Raw genomic sequence first — 14186 nt, 5'->3', positions numbered from 1 at the left:
TTTATTGCTTTTGAGAGTCTTTTAATGTAAAATGCAAACATGTTATGGCTATATAAAAGAATACTTCAAAACAAAGCACTCTAATGGATTTGTATGCTTTTACAAATAAAACTTCGAAGGTTTTCATTTCTTTATTCTGCAAGGTATTCTTCCAACATGTCACTACCTCTGTAAGTACACAGTCTTGCTTAGTACACTTAGTTAAGAACTTAAGAAATAGAAGCAGGAATAAACTGCTTATACCATTCAGCCAACTCCACAATTCCAATAAGATTGTGGGTGTCCTTCAAGCTCAAGTTCACTTCCCACGCAATTCTGTTATCTCTAGATTCTCTTCTTGCCTAAGTATCTATCAATGGCTCTCAGCCCTCTGAGCGAAGAATTGTTTCCTCACATCAGTCTTGCTCCTTACAATGAAGTGATATCCCTTTATTTCCTAGAGCCAAGGCAGCTGTCGCTCAATTTCTAAAACCTCTTTCAAAGTTCTACCTACTGAAAGGTTTTCTGATGAGACTGTGGATAGTCCATGCTGTCAGGCACTTCACTGGGACATCATTGCTGAGCACAACGTGTGGATTTTCATCTGAGTGTTAAATTCTTTCAATTTTGTTTCAAAGAGACATAATAATGTCATAATTTTAGACAAATATGTTAAGCTGTATGCTAAAAAAGTACAAAGTATCAACCAATTTGACCACATGAGCACATTTCACCGAAAAGCTTGAAATCCACTTTTAGCACATAATTAATTTGCAAAAAAGAAACCCTGTTCCCGTGCAACACTCTCCTGCTCAGAGTGTGTAGAACTATTTTTGAAGCTGAAGACAGAAATTGATAGGTTCTTGATTATCAAGGGGATCAAGAGTTAGGAGGAGAAAACTGGAGAATGATTGAATGGCAGAGCAGACTTGATGGGCAGAATGGCCTAATTTCTGCTCCTATGTCTATGATCTGGAGTCTTAGATGCAGCAGTCCAAAATGTCAGCTTCAGTCTTTGGTAGGGCTCAGCTCTGAGTCAGATTGTAGCAGGTTCCTGCCCCACACCAGAGACTTGACTAGTGTTGAGGAATTTCTGTAGTATTAGACATGCTATTGTTCAGCTGAGATGTTTGAATGAGGCCCTGTTGGCCAACTCCAGTGAATGAAAAATATTTCTTGAAGAGAAGTAAGGAATTCCAACATTTACTCAATTGGGAATCATTCCTTTGAATTAGGAAATTGTTGAGGAAAGTAAAAGAGGAAACACAACGAATTAAAAACCAGTCAGCTTTACATGTATTGTCAGAAAATTGCAAGTGTCTACACTTAAGTATAGGGTGACTGCATGAATGCCTTAACTAATCAGCTGATCAGAAATAACCTGATTTGTACAGGGTAGATCAGGCTTGGTGAATCCGAATGTTGTGATGGGGTGATGAAATGAGAAGACACGGAAATGTTGACATGTGTTATTTATAAGGATGTCCAGAAGATATTTGATAGATTCACTCATAAGGAATGTTCATTGCTCATGGAATTGAAGGGAATTTATTGATCAGGTTAGAGTAGAAGGATGGAGAATTAGGAAGATGCTGTAATTGACATGATGTGATTACTGCTGACCTGCAGGAATCTGATGGGACCTTAACTATTCATTGTATTCAGGAAAACCTTAGATGATGACACAAAGTGATTTACACAGTGTCGATGGAAGAGTAAAATTACAAAGAGATATTGATAGTTTAAATGAATGGGCATTACCGTGGCAAATGGATTTCAAAGTAAATTAATGTCAGTTTGTGCACTTTTGTTCATAAAGAATAGAACGTTTCAAATGGTGAAAACAGTGGCAATCCAAAGAAAAAGGCTGATGGAGTGCCACCTTTTAAGACCATAAGACATAAGACATAGGAGTGGAAGTAAGGCCATTCGGCCCATCGAGTCCACTCCGCCATTCAATCATGGCTGATGGGCATTTCAACTCCACTTACCTGCATTCTCCCCGTTGCCCTTAATTCCTTGTGACATCAAGAATTTATCAATCTTTTATATCTTGCCCTCTTTTAACAGCTTCAGTGGAGGAAGAATGAGTCAAGAGGCTGCTGCATCTGCGAAGGTGGTGTGGTCTGTGCCTCGTGGTCACTGTGTCTGAGTCCTGGCGTGACCTGTGGAGGGATAGTCTGTTTCGGTGAAGAGCTGGGTTCGGCCCGGGATTCCAACAGCCCGGGATTTCAACAGCCCAGGAATCCATGAGACCACTTCTGTTGCATCTTCCAGCTTGGGATCCCAATGGTTCAGCCTTGGTGGTCTGCTTCAGTGGCAGCTTCGGTGATAAGGTACATCATCGAGGAATTCTCTTCAACAGCATGGTGGTCCAGACCAGGATTCCGACTGCCTGACAGTCGGCAGCTTAAATGCCAGCTTTCTGCAATGGTGGAGAATGTGGATCCTGTCTTTTCCTCGACCTTGGAACCAATGAGACTTAAATTTTTTTGATTTGATTTATTATTGACCTAGATACAGTGAAAAGTTTTGTTTTATGTACAATACAGGCAGATTAAAGTAATAGAGCAAAGCGAAGAATACAATGTTACGGCTGCAGAGAAGGTGCACAAAGATCAACATCAACATTAAATTTAAAATTTGACAGCTCCATTCAGAAGTCTATGAACAGTGGAGAAGAAGCTGTTCTTGAATCTATCTGTACATGTTTACAAACTTTTATATCTTCTGCCTGATGGAAGAGGGTGTGAGGGGTCATTGATTATGTTGATTGCTTTCCCAAACAGCTTTGCCTTTTTTTTTTCTATATATGATTTCTGTTATCTATATAGGCACTGGAGTATAGCGAATTAAGCACATTTCACTGTACTTTTTTGTAAAAATACAAGTGACAATAAATTACAATCCTATTCTAAAATTACTATCTTGAAGGGGTCAAGTCATGTTTCATCTGGACCAAGTTCTGGTTAAACTCCCCCTGGACTACTGCGAGCTGTTCTGTGTATGCTCCTAAAGTAGGATATGTTGGTTTGGAGGTTACGCAGCACTGATTTTACAAGAGTTATGCCCATAATCCCAGGGTTAAGACCCAGAATTTGGACAGTGAATGATTTGATGAAAGAATTTGTGATATTAAAAGAAACAGATGTGAAAGAAGTAAAAAACAATATTTGCATTAGTTGGCGTATCTAACATGGGAGACATCGTTTAAAACAAAATAAAAACAGTAAGTTTCAGAAGTGGAGTTAGGAAATGTGAATTCACGAAGGGGGTGGTACAAATTTGGAATATTCTCCAAAAGGCCAGTGTTGCTAGATCAACTGATAATTTTAAAACTGAGATTGATAGATGTTTGCATCCAAAGGCAGTCAGACATTGGGTCAAAGGCAGGTGTGTGAAGTTCGATCACAGATCAGCCATGGCATTAGTAAATTGTGTGACAGGATTATTAGGCTAAATGGTTGATTTTTGTTCCTATTTTATGTTGTCCTCTTTGCATTCTCTAAAGGTTTTAGAAAATTGAATGGTTGGTCTCATCAGGGTTGTTAAGATTTTAAATGCATTCAGTTACTGACAAAGTTAGTTAAAAATTCATCTGAACTTTCTCAAGGGCAACAAGGGATGGGCAATAAGCGCTGGTAGGAGAGCAACACCTGAGTCACTAGTGTCCCATGAGTGACTAACCTGTTTTGCAGATGTAGACATGGCTGATCTGCACAGGCCTTACACGACAAGCCTCAGCCAGGCCTAAAATGGTCTTAGCACCATTTGTTGTGCAAGCTGCAATCAGCTGGCACACCTCATTAGATGGTGCAGATAACAAATATCAGGCTAGTTGTCCTGTCAGTAGCAGTCTACATTTCAGTTGACCAAGGACACAATTTAACAGTTAGCAGTAGGAACAAAACTTGAAAAAATTGTCCACTGTGAGGAGTTTGTGATATATTTCAAGAGAACTTAAACGGACTGGAGGAATTGATGAACAAGTGGCAGTTGAAATCTTGTGCAGGGAAATATGAATTGACTTGTTACAATAGGAAGAATAGCCCCAGCCTATCCAGCCTCTCCTTATATCTCAAACTTATTAGTCTCAGTAACATCCTTGCATTCTTTCCAGCTTATTAACATCCTTCCTATAGTAGGATGACCAGAATTGTATGCAGTACTCCAAATGTGGCCTTACCAATGTCTTGTACAGCTGTAACATGACATCTCAATTGCTGTACTCAAAGCTCTGAGCAAGGAAAGCAAGTGTACTAAGTGCCTTCTTCAACACCTTATCTACCAGTGACATCACTTCCAAGGAATCATGTACCAGTACCCCTATGTCTCTCTGTTCAACAACATTCCCCAGGACCCTATGATTAATTCTATAACTCCTGCTCTGGTTTGTCTTCCCAAAAATGCAACACTAATTATCTGAATTAAACTCCATCAATCATTCCTTGGCCCACTGGCCTTAGATTCTTGAGTCAACTTATTCTTTCAAGATTGAGAACAATAAGTTTCTATTAGATGAGGATCTCATGGGATATGGAGAAGAGTCAAGTGAATGAAGAGTGGTAGTAGAAATCATCCTTGAACTAACTGAATGATACAACAGTCTCCCATTGTAAAAGATATCAATCAAAAAAAAGAAAGACCATCCATCACTTTTCTTTTCAGTAGAATCTTGCTATGCACAAAATAACTGCTGTTTCCCTATATTACCACAGTGACTACACTTCAGAGTAGCTAGAAGATATTTTGAGACATTTTGAGTTGTTGTGAATTACTACAAAGTTACATCAAAGGTTTTTGTTATGTAAGATTACTCGAAATGGACTATATAAATCTTCTTATATCAGAGTCTGGTCCAAATGCCACTGATCAATTTATTGTATATTAATTAGTCTTATTTGCTCAGAAATGTTGAGTTAAACAATCTTTCAAGTAATTTTATACCAGAAAAACATTTTACTTGATTGTCCAATAACTATGTAAATAATTACATTTTAAAAAGCCCTGTCCCCCCCCCCACCCCGCTCCCCCCGTTCTAATAACATAACTATTACTAGCATGCAGTGAAAATGTAGACCATCATCAGTAAATTTGATCAAACTTATATGAAAAGCATATAAAGGAAAATGGGTCATAATTAGTAAGAACTGTTCAATAAGCACTTGTGTGATTTTCTGCAAGAAGCTGTTATTTAACAATTGCATTGTTTAAGTAAAACTTTGAAAGTGGCATTCATTTCACTTTGGATGGATCAGTGAGCACAAAGCAGGCAACCATAACATTAATGATTTTTGGTTGATAAAACTTAAATACATTTGAATACCCTTGTAACTAATTATTCATTAGCCTTATAGGAGCAAAAGCAAAATTGTTTGCATCTGATACGAATAATTTTTTGCCTCAGTGCACTTTGATTTTAAGTATTATTTATATTAATTACTTTGTTAGGCTTAATAGCTTTAGCTTTTGAACTTTGTTTTTTTTTCCTTTTTTAATCTAAACATTGAATAGCTGCACCAAGAATTTCTGTAACTGGTTTCAGGAAGTTGATGAAAGACATATTTCACAGGGTGATGAATTTAACTGAGGTTTTAATAAACAATGATGGCATGTTTCATGAAGAAAAACTTCTAGTCCTTCATTCAGAGAATTTAATTGATAATTTATAGCACCTGCCATATCTTATCAAAGCTGGAGATAAATACAATGGATTAAGGATGTGTGCAAGCAATGTCTGCACTGTGAAGGTGAATTACTAATCGAAAGAGAGAGGAGAAAACCACATGAAGGCTTTATAGATAGTAATGGTAGTAACTTGGGAGAATAAGATGGCATGAAAAGAAGGCAGCATGGTTTCACAGAACCATGGTTCTCCAGTACCTTTTACCTTGCAGCAAACTAATGGAGGGTGGATTGGTTGTTATATCCTCAGTTTCACACACATTAAGCTCCTGTCTGGAAATGCACTATCAATGCAGAAGCTAACATTTCTCCACAGGAGCAAAATCAGAGGGGTACTTTTATAGATTACTCCTGTGCAGCTCTTTGCAGCAGTAGCAGTGGCCTGGGAATGGGTTACATTCTCATTGCCAAGTTTGATAAATGGCACTTTATGCAAGGAAGACAAGAAGAGAAAATAACTGGAAACATTATATTGCTTTACAGAGTGTTATGCAAAATAATCTCTCAAATATTCGAACTATTTATAGGAATTGCAAATTGTGAAGATTATTTGAACATGACATTAATAAATCAAGTCATGGATAATAGGGAATGATGATGTAACTAATCTAATCGAGGTTTCAGATGACAGGTAGAACTGGTCAAAGTTTGCTCTTGCTGTTTATGATGTCATTCCAAGGCTATTAATTTCATTACAGTCTTGTCATCACTGCCTGCATTCATTTATTTCTCAGTCCCGTGCTCCCCAGGAATAATTTCCAGAATTTGCAGTATTTTTCATTGTTATAGAAGAGCATATTCTATAATATGTTATAGAAGAGTATTTTCAAGTATATACATGGATCGTGTATATCAAAAAACACAATTTCAATGCATATCGCTTAAATTATTTGGTGAATATGGAACATTTCAACAAGTGTGTTCACTGTGGGTTTAGTTACAGTTTGAGTAGTGCAGCGGAGCAGTCCTTCCAATTCAGAGATAGATTTTGTCCCCCTGTCTTTTCAGTTACGGTGTTATCTCCCCTCTATTTTATACAGGATTGTAGGTCACATGTCATTTATATTTAATAGAGTGAGGGTTAGCCTCCGCCCCCCCCCCCCATCCTCAGCATATGCAGTTGTAAAGCAAACTTCTTACTCCTTCTTAGAGTGGAACAACCACTCTATTGCCAATTAAAACTGTTAATTGATGGCAATTTCAAAAATTAATTTGGGCTGATGAAACATTAGCCCGGAGAAAACTCTAATGTCTCAAAAATCTGCCATCATGTTACCTGGATTTACTATTAGTGCTAAAAGATTTCTTCAAACATTTTAGTTTGCATGGATTGTTTTGTGAACCAACTATCCCAAGTATTTGGTAATTCAAGGAGATGATAAACCTACTCTGATGTTAAATTTAGACTTTTCCAGTGATCTGCATGATTAAGGCAAAAAGAGGCAGCAGTTTACAATATTTGCTCCTGTTTTTGTATACTCAAGTTTATTATACCTCAGGAAGAGTTCAGCAGAATCTAAGCACAGCCTGGCACCAATGCCTAAATCTATTTTCTACAATACCAAAACGTTTCACTTGAAAAGTTGGAAATATGATTTTCAATCTCATTGCAGAAATTAGATGCATTAGAAATCAACAGCTTCCTGTAGGTGAAAATTTGTTATAATTCTTCAGTGATAGCAAGAAAATTTAAAACTGAATAAATAAAATGGAAGTCCCCAGAATTTTACCAGACATATCGATGCACATTATGGCACATAAATTCATTCACTTTTCCCTCATTGTATACTTTGGTAATGTGAATTACTGTGCAGAGTCTACATCAAAATGAATATTTGTGATAAATCAGTGTTACAGAGAACTCATGTTAATGCATTATGACAAAAGGACTTTGGGAAACACTTGTCATCATAAGCTTGCAAGCCCATAGATAAACATAATTTTAGATGAATTGTAATTCATGAGGGCTTAACAAAGGTGAGCCAGAAGAATATTGAACTAATCAATGTTCAGAGGCGACAAAAGTATAAGAGCTTCAGCAGCAAATGTACTGAAACAGACTAAATTGTGACTAACAATTTGGCAGTCTTTCTGATTGAGTGGATATGGACTTGAAAAGTCAATTTGGCACTGGATAGGGCTCCAAGGGTGAAAACTGTGTCAACTTTACAGCAGGTGAGGGGTACGGCTTGGTGGAAAACGTGGAATTTATGGTAAGCTTTGGTCTTTTCAATGTTCGACTGCAAGAAATTGCAACTGAAGGAAATTTCTTTGGAAAAGAGTCCCCTCCCTGTTCCTCGAACCCCTTCACACACCTCCAACACTCTCCCTCCCTCCTGGACCCCTACCTCTGGCCATTGACATGCATTTGATCTGTTCACTGAGAACTGTTGACGTGACATTGGCTGCCTCAATTTCTCTGCCTCCCACTTACCCATTCCGACCTGATTTATTGGTTGGTTTTATTTATTGTCACGTGTACTGAGGTACATTGAAAAGCTTTGTTTACTAACAGTATGGGCAGATCACAGTAAGCAATGATGTACAGATCAAAAAGACTTAGACAGAGGCATATGTATTACATTGCACACAACATGTGCTAGGCGAGATCAATTTTAGCAAGATCAGCTTTATTTGAGGTTAGACAGTCCATTCATCAATAAAATAATGGCCAGGAAGAAGTTGTTCCTGAACCCGTTGGTGCATGTATCCATCCTTCTGTATCTTCTACCTGATGGAAAAGTTGTAGGTGATCATTAGTGGAGTGCAATGGGAGTTTGATGATGATAGCAGCCTTTCTGCAGCAGTGAGCTATGTAAATACAATCCATGGATGGGAGGTTGGCTTCTGTGATGGTCTGGGCAGTGCACACCATCTTCTGTAGTTTCTTACTATCCTGGGCAGAGTGTTGGCCTACCAGGCCATTGTGCACCCGGACTGTATGCTCTCAATGGTGCATCTGTAGAAGTTGAGGGTCCATATGGACATGCCAAATTTCCTGAGCCACCTGAGGAAGAAGAGGTGTTGTTGTGCCTTCTCGATTGTTGCATTTATGTGGGAAGTCCAGGAGAGGTTGTCAGTTATCATCACTCTGAGGAACTTGACCATGTCTGCCCTCTCAACCTCAGCTCCGTTGATGTAGACAAGAGTATGTTCTCCTCCGTTCTTTCTGAAGTCAAACTCAGTTCTTTCTTTTTGCTGACATTGAGAAAGAGGCTGTTGTCATTGCACCACGTTACCAAGCCCCCTATCTCCCTTCTGCATTTTGACAATGTTAGATATCCATACCACTACAGTAGTGTCATCAGCTTGTAGATTACATTCATTTAGAATTTGGCAATATAGTCTCCCTCTGAACTGACTGCATTCTGTCCTCTCAGATCCAACCTTTGAGTTATAAATCGAAGCTGAATAGGCTGGGGTTTTTCTCTCTTAAGCATCAGAGTGGGAGGGATGACCTTTGAGGGCTTAATAAAATCATGGCAGGCATGGATAGGGTGACTAGCCAAAGTCTTTTTTCCCTAGGTAGTGGAATCCAAAACTAGAGGGCATAGGTTTAAGTAGAGAGGGGAAAGATTTTAAAAAGACCTGAGTGGTAATGTTTTCATACAGAGGGTGGTGCATGTACAGAACAAGCTGCCAGAGGAAGTGGGTGGAGGCGGATATGTAGTGATAGGAACAATCTTGGGCAATTGGATCTCTTTGAGTATGAGTTCCCTGATTGGAGCTGTTACCCTGGGCCAATCAAAGTGTCCTGGCTGTCAGAAATAAACGGGAGTCTTGCTTGTCACTGGCCACTCGGGTATTTTTCATATCTTCCTGGTGGTGGAAATTGAATAAAGATTTGTGCACTTTGTGTCTTTCACTGTGTCTCACATCTGCACACACACACACACCATGGGTGCTGGGGAAAAAAATAAGCACTACCGCACTTAGGCGGTAGTGTTGGGGTTAATTTTTAAAAAAAAGAAAATTTAAGCAGGACCCCGGGGTTACGTTAGAGCCCGGGTGTCCTTGGAGAAGGAGCACGCGGTGTCCACCGAGAAAAAAAAAGAAAAACAAAAAAAAAAAGAAAAAACAAAAAAGAAAAAAAAAAGAGAAAAAGAAAAAAAAAGGGAAAAAAAAGGAAAAAAAAATAAACGGGAGTCTCAGGAATTCTCCTCACTCCAGGAACTGGCTCTGAGCTAGCTGGTCAGAGTTCATCTATGTAGCATGTGTAGACAGAGGGTGACTTGATGACAAGATCCTGGCCTTCGTGGAGTTATTTCGGGATACAATTACAACATTTAAAAGCATCTGGATGGGTATATGAATAGGAAGGGTTGAGGAGGGATATGTGCCAAATGCTGGCAAATGGGACTAGGTCAGATTGGGATGTCTTGTCAGCATGGATGAGTTGGACAGAAGGGTCTGTTTCCATGTTGTTTGACTCTATGATTCTATGACTTTGTAATTAAGCCTGCCCAAAAAGGTAATACTGTTGTTGTCTGGCGTACTGGCTTCTACGTTGCAGAGAATGGTCCCAGGAATGAAAAGCTTAACAGACGAGGAAGGTTTGAGGACTCAGGGTTTACATTCAAAGGAGTTTAAAAGGATGAGGGGGATACGATTGAAACATACAAAATACTGAATATTCTGGCCTGGACAGAATGGATATTGTGAAGATGTTTCCATTGCTAAGAGAGATGAGAAGCTGAGGGTTCTCATGAGAACCTGAGGCCTTAGAGTAAAGGGAATATCTTTTAGAATGGAGATAAAGATAAACCTTTTCACCAGAACGTGGTGAATCTATGGAATAATTGCAGAGGTTGAGCACCAGCTCTCAGATACCTGCTCTTACCTTCCCTTGGACCATGACCTTACCATGGAACATCAAGCCAATGTGTCCACAGTAGTCATTAACCTTATTTCACCTGATGATCTCCCCCACCACTGCCTCCAACCTCATGGTCTCCCAACCCTACATGGCTCACTTCTACCTCCTTCCCAAAATCCACAAACAGGACCTGGGCAGACCCATTATTTCTGCCTGCTCCTTCCCCATTGAACTCATCTCTTCCTACCTCAACTCCATTTTTTCTCCCCATATCTAGTCCCTCCCCACTTACATCCCACAATTCCTCTGACACTTTACATCAGTTTCAGATTTTCCAGTTTGCAGGCTCCAGCTGTGTCCTCCTCATCATGGACTTGCAATCCCCTTACATGTCCATCCCACATCAGGATGGTCTCAGGGCTGTCTACTTCTTCCTGGATAAAAGGCCTGAACTTTCCCCATCCAGCATCACCCTCCTCCACCTGGCCAAGCTCATCCTCAACCTGAACAACTTCTCTTCTAACTCCTCTCATTTTCTTCAGGTCAAAAGTGTGGCCATGGGTACCCAAATGGGCCCAGTTATGCCTCTCTCTTTGTGGGCTACATGAAAAATACTTTGATCAAGACTTATTCCAGCCCACACCTACAACTCTTTAGACCAAAATATTGTAAGACCATAAAATATAGGAGCAGAAACTTGGCCAGTCAGCTCATTAAGTCTTCTCCACCATTCAATCATGGGTGATAAGTCTCTCAACCCTAATCTCCTACTTTCTGCCCATAACTCTTGATCCCCTTGATACTCAAGAACCTATATGTTTCAGTTTTAACTATACTCAATGAGCTTGTCTCCACAGCCTTCTGTGGTAATTATCCCATAGATTCACCACATTCTGGCTGAAAAGGTTTATCTTTATCTCCATTCTAAAAGATATTCCCTTTACTCTAAGGCCTCAGGTTCTCATGAGAACCCTCAGCTTCTCATCTCTCTTAGCAATGGAAACATCTTCACAATATCCATTCTGTCCAGGCCAGTATATTCAGTATTTTGTATGTTTCAATCGTATCCCCCTCATCCTTTTAAACTCCTTTGAATATAAACCCTGAGTCCTCAAACCTTCCTCATCTGTTAAGCTTTTCATTCCTGGGACCATTCTCGTGAACCTCCTCTGAACACGCTTCAGGACCACTATATCCTTCCTGAGATATGGGATCCAAAACTGTGCACAATACTCCAAATGTGGTCTGACCAGATCCTTATAGAGCCTCAGAAGTACATCCTTGCTTTTATATTCAAGTCCTCTCAAAATAAATGCTATCTTTGCATTTGCCTTCCTAACTAGTGAGTCAACCTGCAAGTTTACCTTGAGAGAATCGTGGACTGGAACTCTCAAGTCTCTTTGCACTCGAGGCTTCTGAACTTCCACCTGATTTAGAAAATAGTCCATGCCTCTATTCTTTTTACCGAAGTGCATGACCTCACACTTTCCCATGGTGTACTCCATCTGCCACTTCTTTGTCTGCTCTCCTAAACTGTCCAAATCTTTCTGCAGCTTTCCCGGTTCCCTAATGCTACCTGTCCCTTTACCTACCTTTGTATCATTTGCAAACTTAACCAGAATGCCCTCAGTTCCTTCATCTAGATCATAATTGTAAAGGGAAAAGTTGCGGTCCCAGCACTGAGCCTTGCGGAACACCTCTTGTCACTGGCTGCCATCCTGAGAAGGACCCTTTTATCCCCACTCTTTGCTTTCTGCCAGCTTCTATCCATGCTAGCACCTTGCCTCTAACACCATGAGCCCTCATCTTACTTCGTAGCCTCCTATGTGGCATCTTATCAAAGGCCTGCTAGAAATTCAGGGAGATAACATCCATTGGCTCTCCTTGTATCTAACCTGCTTGTTACCTCCTCAATGACTTCTAGCAGATTTGTCAGGCATGACCTCCCCTTGATGAAATCATGCTGATTTCCCCTTATTTTACCGCATACTTCCAAGTATTCAGAAACCTCATCTTTCACAATGGATTCTGGAATCTTACCCACAACTGAGGTTAGCTAATTGGTCTCTAATTTTCCAGTTTTTGCCTTACTTCCTTTTTAAACAGGGTGTCACATTAGCAATCTTTCAGTCCTCTGGGATCTTCCATGATCCTAGCAATTTCTGAAAGATCACCACTAACACCTCCACTAACTCTTCAGCTATCTACCCCTAAAACTCTGGGGTGATTTATTCAACTTCAGGCTATTCAGTTTTTCCAGCACCTTCTCATTGATGATGGCCACCATACTCATCTCTGCCCCCTCACTCTTGAATCTTTGGGATATTACTCGTGTCTTCTAACGTGAAGACTAATGTGACGTAATTATTCAATTCCTCAGCCATTTCCTTGTTCCCCACTACTATCTCCAGTGTCATTTTCCAGCAGCCCAATGTCTATTTTGCCTCTCTTTTGCCCTTTATATATCTAAAGAAACTCTTATAAATTCCTTTTATATTACTGGCTAGCTTACCCTCATATTTAATCTTCTCCCTCCTTATATTTTTTTGTTGCCCTTTGTGAGCTTCCCAATCATCTGGTTTCCCACTGGCCTTTGCCACATTATATGCTTTCTCTTTTGCTTTATTCTATCCCTGACTTCCCTAGTCAGCCATGGTTGCCTCATCCTCCCTGTACCATGCTTCCTTTTCCTCAGGATATATCTCTGCTGTGCCTCCTGTATTTCTCCCAGAAACTCCTGCCATTGCTGTTCCACTGTCTTTCCTGCTAGGCGTCTCTCCCTCCCTTATGCCTCTGTAATCGCCTTTATTCAGCTGTAATACTATTACCTCTGTTTCCACCTTCTCCCTCTTAAATTGCAGAGTAAATTCAATCATGTTATGATCACTGCCTCCTTAGGGTTCCTTCTTCTTAAAAACCTTTTTATCAAGTCTGCCTCATTGCACAACATTAAATCCAGTATTGCCTGTTCCCTAGTGGGATCCACCACAAGTTGCGCCCAAAAGCCATCTCATAGACATACCACAAATTCTTTTTCTTGCAACTCACTACCAACCTGATTTTCCCAGCCCACCTGCATATTTTAAATCTGCTATGATCCCTGTAACTTTGCCTTTCCTTCACATCTTTTCGACCTACTGGTGTATCTTGCACCCAGCTCCTGATTACTATTTGGAGGCCTATATAACGCCAATTATGTTTTTTTTACCTTTGCAGTTCCTCAATTCTACACACACCAATTCTACACCATCTGACCCTACTTCATTTCTTACTATTGCTTTAATATAATTTCTTACTGATAAGGCTACCCAACCCTCTGCCCACCTTCCTATCTTTTCGATAGGATGTAATCCTTGAATATTCAGCCCCTAATCCTGACCACATTGCAGTCACGTCTCTGTGATGCCCACCACATCATACATGGCAATTTTGATCTGTGCCACAAGCTCATTTACCTTATTGTTTATACTGCATGCACTCAGACATAATACCATCAGTCCTGTATTAACCACCCCTCTTCTCATTGTCAATCATTTGTCCAGTGTGCAGGAAGTTTGATTGCGAAGTCTTTCCATACACTTTGTCCTACATGTGTCTCTGCTGGAGATTTTAATAAGCTCTCCTAAATTCTACACTCTTACCTCCTCCTTTAATTCAGGTTTTCTAATTTCCCCACACCCCCCATTTAGCTTAAAGCCCTGTCTAC

This window comes from Chiloscyllium punctatum, chromosome 6 (genome assembly GCF_047496795.1).
Source record: "Chiloscyllium punctatum isolate Juve2018m chromosome 6, sChiPun1.3, whole genome shotgun sequence".
Lineage (NCBI taxonomy): Eukaryota > Metazoa > Chordata > Chondrichthyes > Orectolobiformes > Hemiscylliidae > Chiloscyllium > Chiloscyllium punctatum.
This window is presented reverse-complemented; position numbering follows the sequence as displayed.